This window comes from Onychomys torridus, chromosome 19 (genome assembly GCF_903995425.1).
Source record: "Onychomys torridus chromosome 19, mOncTor1.1, whole genome shotgun sequence".
NCBI lineage: Eukaryota > Metazoa > Chordata > Mammalia > Rodentia > Cricetidae > Onychomys > Onychomys torridus.
In genome coordinates, this window is record NC_050461.1 from 16,499,822 (window position 1) to 16,512,015 (window position 12,194).

Below are 12,194 nucleotides of genomic sequence, written 5' to 3' on the forward strand. Positions count from 1 at the left end.
ATGCAGAGGTCTTACTCTCCAATAACGCTTTAGAAGACGTGATTTCTTTCCCTTAGCATTTTCAACCTAGTTCCTGAACCCAGAGCACTTTAATTTATGAAATTCCTTGTAGACAAATATGAGTTCTCTGACCAGAAGGATTTGTATGTTCCCAGTATATATATTGCCCAGCACATAGCAGTCTACAGATAAATATTGATGGAACCAAACTGAACAGATTCCTGCTTGAGAGAGTGCATTGCCACAGATATCTGATGGTTTCCCCATTATGTTATTTGACAATTCTCCTACCGTTCAGATGCTTTTCTTTTTAACATATTTTATTTTTGCATCACTGGGGAAGCATCCATAGAGCTAGAGTGAACTATCTCTGAGAAATAGTTCATCGCTAATAGTCCACCATAAAGTATTAAACTAACTAAGTTCATTTTCCTGGAGTGAACAAGATGCTGTGCACATATACTCAAGCTTTCCTGGTATCACAGACCTAAGCGGCGCAGAGCAAGGAAATAAGAACTCAAGTCACAAGGGAAAGAATAACCTGCATTCTATTCCCTACCCCTTAAGCTATGACTTTGGGGCAGAACTCTACATGAATTGCTTACAGCTGCATAAGAAATGTTTTCCTTAGCTCCATAGTTAGAACAAATTTAAAAAATAGTTGAATCATTTTAATAGAAGAAAAAATGATTGCATTCGTTTATTTCTTTTCAACCACGATATCATATTTATTCATTAAACAAATGTTTAGTGTGTTTGCTCTGTGCCCTGAGTTCTGATATGACAGCACATAGCCAGTGCCCTTCACAGAGGGTATTCATCCATAGTAGTTTTAGCTGACCCATTCTGGTTTTGTGCTATATTTCAACCCAAAGATTTATGTCACTTATTTGAAAAGAATGTTTTCAGGATTGTGCCTTCAAAATTTGTTCTCTGTTAATGTAGTTTCCATTCTTGATTTCTACATCTACCATGATTACTTCTTTAAAAACACTGTTGTGCCCAGGAATAGATTTGGTGTGGGTTAATCTCTCTCTCTCTCTCTCTCTCTCTCTCTCTCTCTCTCTCCCACATCTCTTTTTCTTTCTTTCTTTCTTTCTTTCTTTTTTTAATTGAAAACTGTATGGTTTGTCTTAGTCTAAGACAAAAGATGCAAAAACTGAGTTAGGACATATTCCCTCCCTCCCCCCCCACCCCCGCACCCCCAGGAACTGCCAATCTATCTGGGATGATGTTCCCTCACCAGGAAAGTCTTCTCTCCCAAGGGAAGTGTTAGGAGGACCTTAACTAACTTGTTTTCTGACCTTCTACTAATCTTTCAGTGGGAAAAGTTCAAAATGGCGGTTTTCCTGCAGAGTCATCTCAGAGGTCCCCAGTGCTGGGGCAAACTTACCAACTGTTCGTAGCTCCTGTGAGGTGAGGCCTGCTTAGCTACCATTCAAAAAACAAACACTTAGGACACTTAGGACAGAAAAGGCAGCAACAAAACGGGGGTATTTTTTGTTTTTATCAAGGAACACATTCTGAAGTTACGCTAACATTTAGAACTTTAAGAAGGAAGAGGAGGAGGGAGAGATCTCAAGTGAACAGCAGAAATTTAGTGAAAGTCCTGCAATTACTTCCCAAGTGTGTGTTTATATAGACGTTGCTCAAGACTAGAACACTTCCAGTACTTGAGGATGGGAAATGTGTTAATATGATCTGAGTTCTTACAGCCACAGCTGAAGACATGGATACCTGTCTTAACCAAAGACAGTTCTTAAGACATGCTGCAGACACCGTCCTTGTCCTTCTCCATCCCTGCATACACACCCTATTCACAGCGAGGAAAGCAGCCTCCACTACTGTAGCTCACACTGGCCCTTAATTCCTGATCCTTTTGTTTCATCCTCTCAGGTGCTGAGATTACAGCCATGTTCCACCTCACCATCTAATTTCCTTTTCCTTATGTGCACACAGTGCAGGAAGGTAGGTGTGATCAGGCTGAGGGTGTGCCCTCCAGTCTTAGTTTGCAGGAAGGTAGGTGTGATCAGGCTGAGGGTGTGACCTCCAGTCTTAGTTTGCAGGAAGGTAGGTGTGATCAGGCTGAGGGTGTGCCCTCCAATCTTAGTTTGCAGGAAGGTAGGTGTGATCAGGTTGAGGGTGTGCCCTCCAATCTTAGTTTGCAGGGAAATTAATGTAGTAAAAGAGATTCTTCATTTTCTAGGTAAAATAGGGAAGTGGCATTTGCTTGAATGGAAAGCTGCTTGTTATGTTAAATGTGCTGATATATTTAATTTATCCCATAAGATAATGAAAAGGAACCTTATCCTTTGTGAAGCTTGGTGTAAGGCTCTGAAGTAGAAAGAACATTATTTCAGGATTTGAAGAGGTTGCCACAGGACGGTACCCTTCCCAACTGTACTTATGTTTCTAACCAGTGCTGGTTATTGCTGAGAAGTTGGGCACTGTGAGACTCCTAACTTTAGGAAAACGTTCTTTTCTTCTAGAATTTTTTTTGGGGGGGGGGGTTTTTCCTTTGGTTCTGCCATCATCTAAGATTTCACAATGATGTATTTTGGTGTATATCAAAAGTTCTTGACATTTTGTGAGCTCCCTATGGATACTCACTATTTAGAATTGAAAGTAGTAGATAATTTCTTAAAATTTTCTCTGATAAATTCCACCCCAGTACTTTTTTTCTGTGTTTATTCTAGAAGATTTATTTGGATGTGGCTGTGTTGGATCTTCATGTTTTCTTCCCGGTCTTTCCTATTTTATTGCTTCTTTGTTTACTTTTTGAAGAGTTTCTCAACTTTATTTTCATCTTTGCTTACTACAAAATATCAACTGAGTGTGTACTATGTGACAAAAGTTCCAGGCCCTTGTGATTACATCAGTGGGTAGAAAAAAAAAAAAAAAACCTCTCTGTTCTCTTGAGTGGATGCTCTATTTTATTGAGGCAGATATTAGAAAGTGTATGACAAACAGAAAAATCAGTGCAGTAATGAGTCTCCTAGAAACAAAGTCTGCGTTAAAATTACATCATGCATACAAGCACTGTCCTGTAAGGTGACATTGCTTAGGGATACCATGCCATATCAGTTTGTGAATACTTTTATGATGTTCCTGGTGCAATGAACTTGACCATCTCTCTATGTGTCTCCAATCATATACCTGTCATTAAGTGACAGGTGACTGAGGTTTAAGAAGTTATATGACAAAGTTAAAATAGGTAAGGCTGAAGGAAGGTTTAGAGCACCGTACAGGGAGTAGACTATAATCTTGGATGGAGTCACCAAGGAAGAACTCATTGAAGAGATGACGTTTGCATGGAGTTTAAAGTGAAGGAGTTTCCTGGAGGGAGAGTGTATCGACAGAAGGAAGGGTTGTCACAAAGGAGGAAATGCACAGGGAAGCTCCGTCGAAGGCCAGAAAACAAGTATAGCTGGGCTAACGTGAGTGGCAGATGGTGCAAACCAACTAAAAATATAACCAAATAAGATTAGAAGAGAGACAGGGCAATGCATGGCTAGATAACTCTGCACATAGACCCCAGAGGTCATTAAGCAAAAATCCTAGTGCCCCATGTGGGACACTTCCTTATGAACTGTTCCCCAGGGAGGCTCCAGAAGCTCCTAAAACAAGACAGGTGCTGCTTTTTCTCTTTATTGGCCACCAGAACAAAGGACCACATACCTTGGATTTAAGATCCAGAGAAATCAGAAGGGCTGGAATCTTCCTTTTCGCTGACTAGCTTTCATAATTTTGTAAGGTGCTATACAGGCTGTTAGGAGAGAAAACTCACCCAGCTGTGGACCGTACAAACCGTAATATTAACCTTGTAGGCAAGATGTGTCCACGGGGGCAGTAGTGGAATAACTATTATGGAGATAACCAAGCAACCAAGCACTTTCTGGTTGAATCTGAGGTCCATTCCACAGGAGTGGTATGCTTGCTATTATAAACTAGCAAAAACCACATGGCTCAGGAGATGATAGACCCTAGCTGGGAACTTAGTACCATTGTTTAGCTAAACTGACATGATGCCAAACTGCCTTCAAATTGTTTGTGTTTATATCCACAGACAAGTGCTGCTTCGTGGACAGAAAAGCCTCTCGTTCCAATGAAGCCTCTCATCTTACGCTCAGCTGCTCCAGATGCTGAGACTACATGATAAACAAGTGCGCAGCAGCTCTGTACAAGCTATTTGCTCTCTCTCCTCTAAGACTCAGAGAACACTGTGGGAAAAGGGCCAGGGAGAATGCAAGAGCTGGAAGATGAGGAGAAGAGCGCTGGAATGTTCAGGGTATGACACAACCATCGCAATCATGATCTCACGGCTGCTGCAGTGGCCTGCATAAGACAGGGCTGTCAACAGGGGGGTATAGATATGAGGGGAGCACATGGCCTTACTCCTCCTTGCTGGATTACAGGACACTGAGAGATCACAGGGGTGGGGAGATCATTATCTTCAGTCATGCATCCACTGGTGAGGCCCCCAAGCTCTAGTGGACAGTCTCAAATCCATGGTCACACAGATGGCCTTGGTTAAACTCTGTGGGACGCAAAATAAACAAAATGTCACCAGCCTGGGAAAGGGACTTGCAGCGAGAAGAGGGGTTCACAGGGTTGAGAGGGAGATAAGGAAGGTTGGAGGCGAGAATACAATACATCAGAATACAATATGTACATGTAAGAAACTGCCAAAGAACAAATGTAATAATATAAAAATAAAAGTAAACTTTAAATATAGGTAAAAACAAAATTAAAAATACTAAGTGAACAACTCATCCATAGCCTAAATTTGCTTACTGATTGTGTTACTCTGTCTTACGTTTTTTCTTTTCTCCTTCAGCCCAATGCAAATCCTAAGGCATGTTTATTTGCTCATCAAGGATCCAGTGACATCAGCATGCTTCAGACTCCTCACTCCTGCAGCCCGCTTATGCTTCTTCCTCCTTCCTGTCTTCATCACCGAATAATCCAGGAGTGGAGTGTGTATGTGGGAGACGGCACATCCTTTCTGTGCTCAGCTTCCCCCACTCACCTGTAAAGCCCCTTCAGCGTGTTCTGGCCTGGCGTCAAAGAAGCCTGTTTCCTAATTAACCGCTTCCTAGGCAAAGACCGGGGTTGGCTTTTCCTACAATGCTAGTCAAGTTTCTAGAAGACACGGAGGCTGTGTCCCTGGTCAGCACAGCCTAACAGAGGCTTTGCCTTAGGAAGCCACATTTAGATGACTCATGCATTTCCAACAAAGATTGGATGAGACTTTGTGTTTCGGTTTTAATTTCTCTCATATTTTATAGTGCAGATTCCTGTATCAATGAACATTGGGACTTGGTTCTGAGTTAGCACGCGGAGTTCAGATGGGAGTGAAGTTATGATAGGTGTTGCCCATCGTAATTGTCAGTAAGACCGGACACAATTATAGAAAACCCCACACATTCTGAATGGAATTATTGTTGTTTGTACGAAGGGGAAACATTAACAAGTTTGGAATGAATTAACAAATGGTATTAAATATTTAATGAAGATTTTGTGCATGCACATTACATTTACATTTGGAAGAAAAGACAGTGTATGGGATTATTTTACCCTAAGGATACACAGTAAAAGATAGGAGATTATTATCTTGCTGTTGGCCACAATTGTATTCTTTTCTCTGAAACTCTAGAAACAAATCCTTTGCTTCTAATTATGTTACCACTTTTATAAGTAAATTTATATAAGTAAATTAATGAAGTAAATATTTTATGTCTATGCTTTTATTCATAAGTATTGAATTATACTGAGGCATAAATATTAGCACTTATGAAATTATTTTGTATTCCTTGAGGGTCTCAGTTTGCTATAATAAAAAGTAAAACTATAATTGCCCACTAGGTGGCAGCAATATCCTCAAATTGTTTTACAAACTGGTGCTTAAGGGAATTCCCCAATGAAGTGACGGACCTCTTCCCATCCTCAACTCACAGTCCGCATTCCGAAGTTTTACGTAGTAGATTTTCTCTCTCCTCTTCTTTTGTTAGTTAAAAATTCTAAACATAGACTTCTCTCATGTCAGAGGAAAAAGTGAGGTCAAGTTTGCCTCTCTGGTTTGTTTGTTTCTTTATTAATTAATTTTTAAAATTTATTTTACATCCCGACCTCTGTTTCCCTTCCTTCCTCTCCTCCCCTGCCCTCTCCACACCTCCCCTCTGCTCCCACCCCCATCATCCAGTCCTCCCCAGTTTCTGTTCAAAAAGGGGCAGGCCTCGCATGGGTGTCAACGAAGCATGGCAAGTCAAGTTGAGGAAGGACTCATACTAAGCCTTTGTATTAAGGCTGGGTGGGGCAACCCAGTATGGGGAATAGGTTGCCAAAAGCCAGCTCAAGCGTCGGGCGGGCCCTGGTCCCACTGCAAACAGACCAAGCTACACAGCTGTCACACACATGTAGGGGTCGAGGTCGGTCCCAGGCAGGCTCCCTAGTGGTTGGTTCAGAGTCTGTGAGCCCCTATGAGACCAGGTTAGTTGTTTCTGTGGGTTCCCTTGTGCGTTGACACCTCCCCCCTCGACCCCCACTGGCTCGTACAATCCTTCCTCCTTCTCTTTCTTTTTCTTTCTTCTACGGCTTCCCTCCTAAGATTTTGCTTTGTAGCCCAGGTTGGCCTTGACCTCATGATCCCACTTCCTCTGCTTCCTGAATATGGAAATTACAATTGTGATCTTGTACTAAACTAGATTCCTTGACTGCATTCTAAATGTTTATCCTTAGCCCCACAGAGAGATGTAGCTTTCATCCCATCACAGAAGCTTCTCTGGGCAGCAGATGGACAGACACCATTTCAGAAAACCACAGTTAGTGAAATGCAGAGAGCTACTGGTCAAGGAGTCCTGGGTCCCACCAGATACATCCAGAACGTAATCCCCATACCTCAGGCTCAGGGAACATCTCAGAGGAAGGAGAGGGAGGATTGTAAGAACCAGAAGACCCGGAAACCTGTTGCTGTTTTTGTTGCTGTTGTCTCTTAGAAATGCCATGGAAGCTTAACCCATGACACCTCAATAACATAGCTGCCTAGTAACCCATGACACCTCAATAACATAGCTGCCTAAATAAGATCTGGGCAGTGACTCTAGACAAAGGACTACAAGCAACTAAGGACTGCTGAGACAAGGAGACATGGAGATGTTTGCTAACTGGTTACTCAACACCAAACTCATATACATACAACCAACAGTAAATACACTCAGCGGCTCCTATTTATATATTTATGCATTAATTTACATATTTAACCATAATAAAGAAAAAGAGCTCTTGAATTTGGGAGGAATTAAGGGGGCAATATAGAAGGGGCCGAAGGGAAGAGATAGAGGGGAAAATGATGAAATTATACTTTAATTTTTAAAGATCACAATAATTACTTTGGATTAGAAAAGCAAAAGAAATTACAGGCATGAGTCATCATGCCTGGCTTGAATTTTATATCAAAATCCATTTTCTCTTGGTTGTACTACATTTGTCACCTTATGTTTATTAACAAACATTAATATCCTGGGACCTATGTGGCCTTGTTTAATCAAAAGGATTGATTTAGGATTTGTGGATGTTCGCTGTTACATCAGCCTCACCTCCCCTTATCCCTGGTGCCTTATCTGGAAGGACCTGTTGCTGGCACATCCCCAGCTCTCTTCGTTAGTCTGACCCTTGACTATTCCGTAGTGTTTGTTTTATTTACTGAAGCATTTCTTTGATTTTCATTGTAATTTCACCAAGTCAATACATGGGCAGGCTAAAAGTGGGATTTATTTATGTTTTTATTCTTTTTTTTTTCCCCCTCTGGAGCTGAGGATCAAACCCCAGGCCTTGTGCTTGCTAGGCAAGTGCTCTACCACTGAGCTAAATCCCCAACCCCTATGTTTTTATTCTTAAGCAAAATATACTCATTGTTAATAAAAATGAAAAGAATAATAAAACAGAGCAAATGGAAATCTACCTGGCCATGCAATATTTAGAGGAAAATGTTGTTAATTGGATGTATGTGTGTGTGTTCTCTCTCTCTCTCTCATCTACCAATTATGGAAGAAATTCTCTTCAACTTATTCTTTCTTCTTTTAATGCTTTACAGGGCCTTTAAATACCTGTTCATGTAAAATTTATCTCAGCTTTAAAAAGTTTCTAAAAACAATCTTTCATCGAGAAATTGTACAATAATTTATTTATGGAAATTTAAATTCTTCCATTTTCAATGCTTTCTATTATTTCAAGGAGTGTTGTAAAGAATGTCTTGTAAATATACCTCTGCATAGTGAAGAACTTGTTTTGGAGGTCCAGATTTATAACTGTGGGGTTTCTATCCGAATCTGCCTCTAAATAGGCTTAGTTAGAGGAATTGTTCCACCCTGTCCCTCCGTGTGCTCCTATGTCCGTGCTCACACCCTGCTCACACTGAGCACACCTGTCTGGTTGCTCGCTGTGAGCGCTCTGCGAGGCACTCTTTCCTCCTCGTCACTTCTTGTTTTGTCTTCCCAGAGACAAAATGGATGGGAACCGAACATTTCACTCAGCTGTCTGTTAGACAACTTATTCTCTCTCTCTCTTTTCTTTATCTTCAAGTTTAAACAGTGTAGGGCAAGCACATGGGGGAAATGTTCTTGTAGAATTCCAGAAATCTTTTTTTAAATCAATTTTACGGTGCGTGAACTGGTCGTCTAGCAGCGGGTCACGTGCACGAATTCATTTCAATTTGTGTGCGCATAAGTAGGCACTTCCTCCTTAGAGTTACACTACAAAATTATTGTGAAAACAAACGCTATAATGGTGACAGTAATAATATTTTGAATAGTGTTGTACAGCTGTCAAAGTACTTCAATGTGCATTATCTTTAAAATTTTTAGATTTTTTTAAATTTATGTATATGAATATTTTGGTTTCATGTATGAATGTACACCATGTGCATGACTGGTGTCCATGGAGGTCAGAAGAAGACATCAGATTTTCTAGAACTGGAGTTACAGGTAATTGTGGGTCACAATGCTGGGGATGCTGGCACCGAACCTGGGCCTCTTCAAGAACAAGTACTCTTAACCACTGAGCATCTCTCCAGCCCTGTGTTATTACGTTTTTTATCTTTGTAATAACCTCATATGATAGGCCAGAATCATAGTGTTTGGTTTTTACAACAGCATTTATTTATCTCCCTGTTTTGGTACACTCCATGGTAAACGTACATGTGGGTATCAGAGGACAACTTAAATGAGTCACTTCTCTCCTTCCATCATGTGGGTCTCAGGGACTCTAACTCAGGTCGTCAGGCTAGCAAGCTCCTTTAACAGCTCAGAGCCATATCGCCTGCCCTTCGACATGTAGTTTCATTGTAGGTCTGTCTCTTCCCTTTCTTCCTTCCTTCTTCTTTCATCCCACTCTTCTTTCTTTCTTTCTTTCTTTCTTTCTTTCTTTCTTTCTTTCTTTCTTTCTTTCTTTCTTTCTTTTAAAAAAACAGTGCTTGTTGAAATTTGGTAGAAAAATCAAGAAGAATTTTTTTTTTTGAGATGTTAAAGGAGTAAGTTAAATATAATGCCAAGGAAAAGAAATACACATGTTTACCTGGCTAGGGAACTGCTGTGGACACATTTTTTCTTCTGACGTATCTGGGATACTTACCTGATCTGTGACCAACCCTCCTCCTTCACATTTCTTCACCCAAGTTCCCTATATCTAATTTTAGAGAACAATTTAGCCATGAGGAAATGGAAGCATCTCTGTGACATCTAAGTGTATATCTTATATAAATTGTTAATCTACTGCTGATAATGGGATACACTCCTCCTGCTTCCCTACCCAGCTCGTTTTTGTAAACACAGAATTGGGACCTCACAGAAACCCACTCTGGGTGACTCAGACACTGGCTTATTCATATTCCCGCCAAGAGCTTCTCATTGTATTTTCTAGGAAAACATGAAAAGAATGTGCCAGTGTCTTAGAACAGTCTTCTTACTTTATCGACATCCTTGAAGGGTAAATGACAAGTGGGGTGTGTGTGTGTGGTGTGTGTGTGTGTGTGTGTGATTGATTTTGGAAAGCTGCTTAAAAGAAAAGAAAGTCCTAACATTCACAGAAGCAGGAGCTGTGTTCCAAACCTCCGTTTCCTTTAGCTAATGACTTAAGAGGGGAAAAAAAAAAAAAGTTTTATGTCATTTTTGTTCTCCATAAGCAGAAAGTAAAGATGGTCAAGTCTTTGAGTTCACTTTGAGTGGAGTGACTGAGGATTGCTCTCTGGGATTCTCACATTCTCTGTGATATCAGATGAACATGACGACGACATGTATTTTTCTTCTAAGGATCAAATGCATTTGTTAATTTAGCCAACATAGTACACTTTCCCATAAAAGGTAAAATTGTGCTCATGTGCTCCACACTGAATTGCACTGGGGATATAGAGGAGGAGAACTGTGAGCAAAAATAGTAACTGCTTCAGTGCAAAATCAGAAACAGCACACACACCAAGACAGGGGCAGAAGTACCTCTGCCTTGAAGTCCCTTACGATGGATCTGGAGCTATAGACTATAGACTCAGGGGAACATTTAACATAATTTCATCCAGATCCTTCATGTTCTGAACTGGAAAATGTCATGAGTCCCATGAAAGTCAAGTGACATAGTGCTGATTCTTCAGCCTCAGACCCTGCAAATTCCAGGTGGGGAAACACTAATCTGTTGCTGGTGTGAGTGCCTTGACTATGGAAATCAGTGTGGTGGTTCTTCAGGGAGCTGGGAATAGACCTACCTAAAGATCCAACTGTTTCATTCTTGGGAGTATACCCAAAGGATTCTACACCTTACTATGGAGATCCTTGCTCATTTGTGTTTATAATTGCTCTATTCTAATAACCAGAAATTGGAAACATTCCCAATGTTCATCAATAAATGAATGAATAAGAAAATATGGTACATTCATGCAAGGAAATGTTACTCTCCTGTCCCCCCCCCCAAAAAAAAAAAAAAAATCAAAATCCTGAAATACACGTGTAAATGATGGAGCTAGAAAAAAAACTATCCTGAGTGAAGTAACTCAGGCCCTAAAAGACAAATATGGTATGTATTCTCTCACATATGGATGTTAGCTTTTATGCCTTCAGTGGGCATGTTACAACCTGTGTAACCACAGAGGTTAGGTATAGAGTAAAGGATTAAGGGAGATGAGAGAATCTCTTAAGGATGGAGAAACAGAATGCACAGTTATGGAGAGACGGGGACATACAGGAACAGGGTTATACAGAGGAGGAGAGGAGGTGGGAGAAAGGGAGAAGACACAGCAAAGGACAACTAACACCGAGGGCCATCTGAGGGGTCATATTGAAACCTAGTATTGTAGAAACATCTTAAAAATATACATATATGAATGCAATCTAAATAAAGTCACTAGATAATGGGGGTGAACACACCAACTAGACATCTTTAGCCAACAAGTAAAATTCTAGTGCCAGAAATGGTTTGCATCTAATTGAGTTGTTGGTCAAAGGGTTCCCATCGAAACCCCCCAAACAACTCAAGCTGTTGTGGAAAGCAACCACAAAATAAAGCTCTATTGCTGAAGATGAAACTTCCGTGTCTCATTGAACATGGAGAGATCAAGTTGGCGTCTATGTAGAGTCTTCACCCACTACTGACTAGTGTTCACAGTACTGGAAGGTGCTCTGTATGCTACCAGAAGAGAGAGGTAACCACCAACCCAGCTCCATACCTGTGAACAGAATTTCCTATACATCCTCTTGCCATGCCTGAACATTGTTATCATCATGATCACTGCTGCAGTAGAGTTAACTGGAACCTTCCTGTGCTGTTACTTTTCATTGTCAACTTGTCTCAATCTAGAGTCACCTGGGAGGAGAGAATCTTAACTGAGGGGTTGCCCTGAAAACAGATTGGTTTGTGGATATGTCTATGAGAGATTGCCTTGATTGATGATTGATGGGTTTGTGTGTGTGAGGTGGGGCTCAGCCCGTTGTGGGTAGTACCATAACTGGGTAGGTGGACCTGAGCTGTAATTTAAAAAGCCAGCTGAGCACCAGCCAGTGAGCAAGCCAGTAAACTACATTTCTCATGGTTTCTGTTTTGGGTTCCTGCTTTTAGATTCCTGCCCTACAACTCCCTTGATAATAAACTGTGACCTGGAAGTGTAAAACTGAAATAAATCTTTTCTTTTCATATAAAGGGGTGGGGAGAATTAC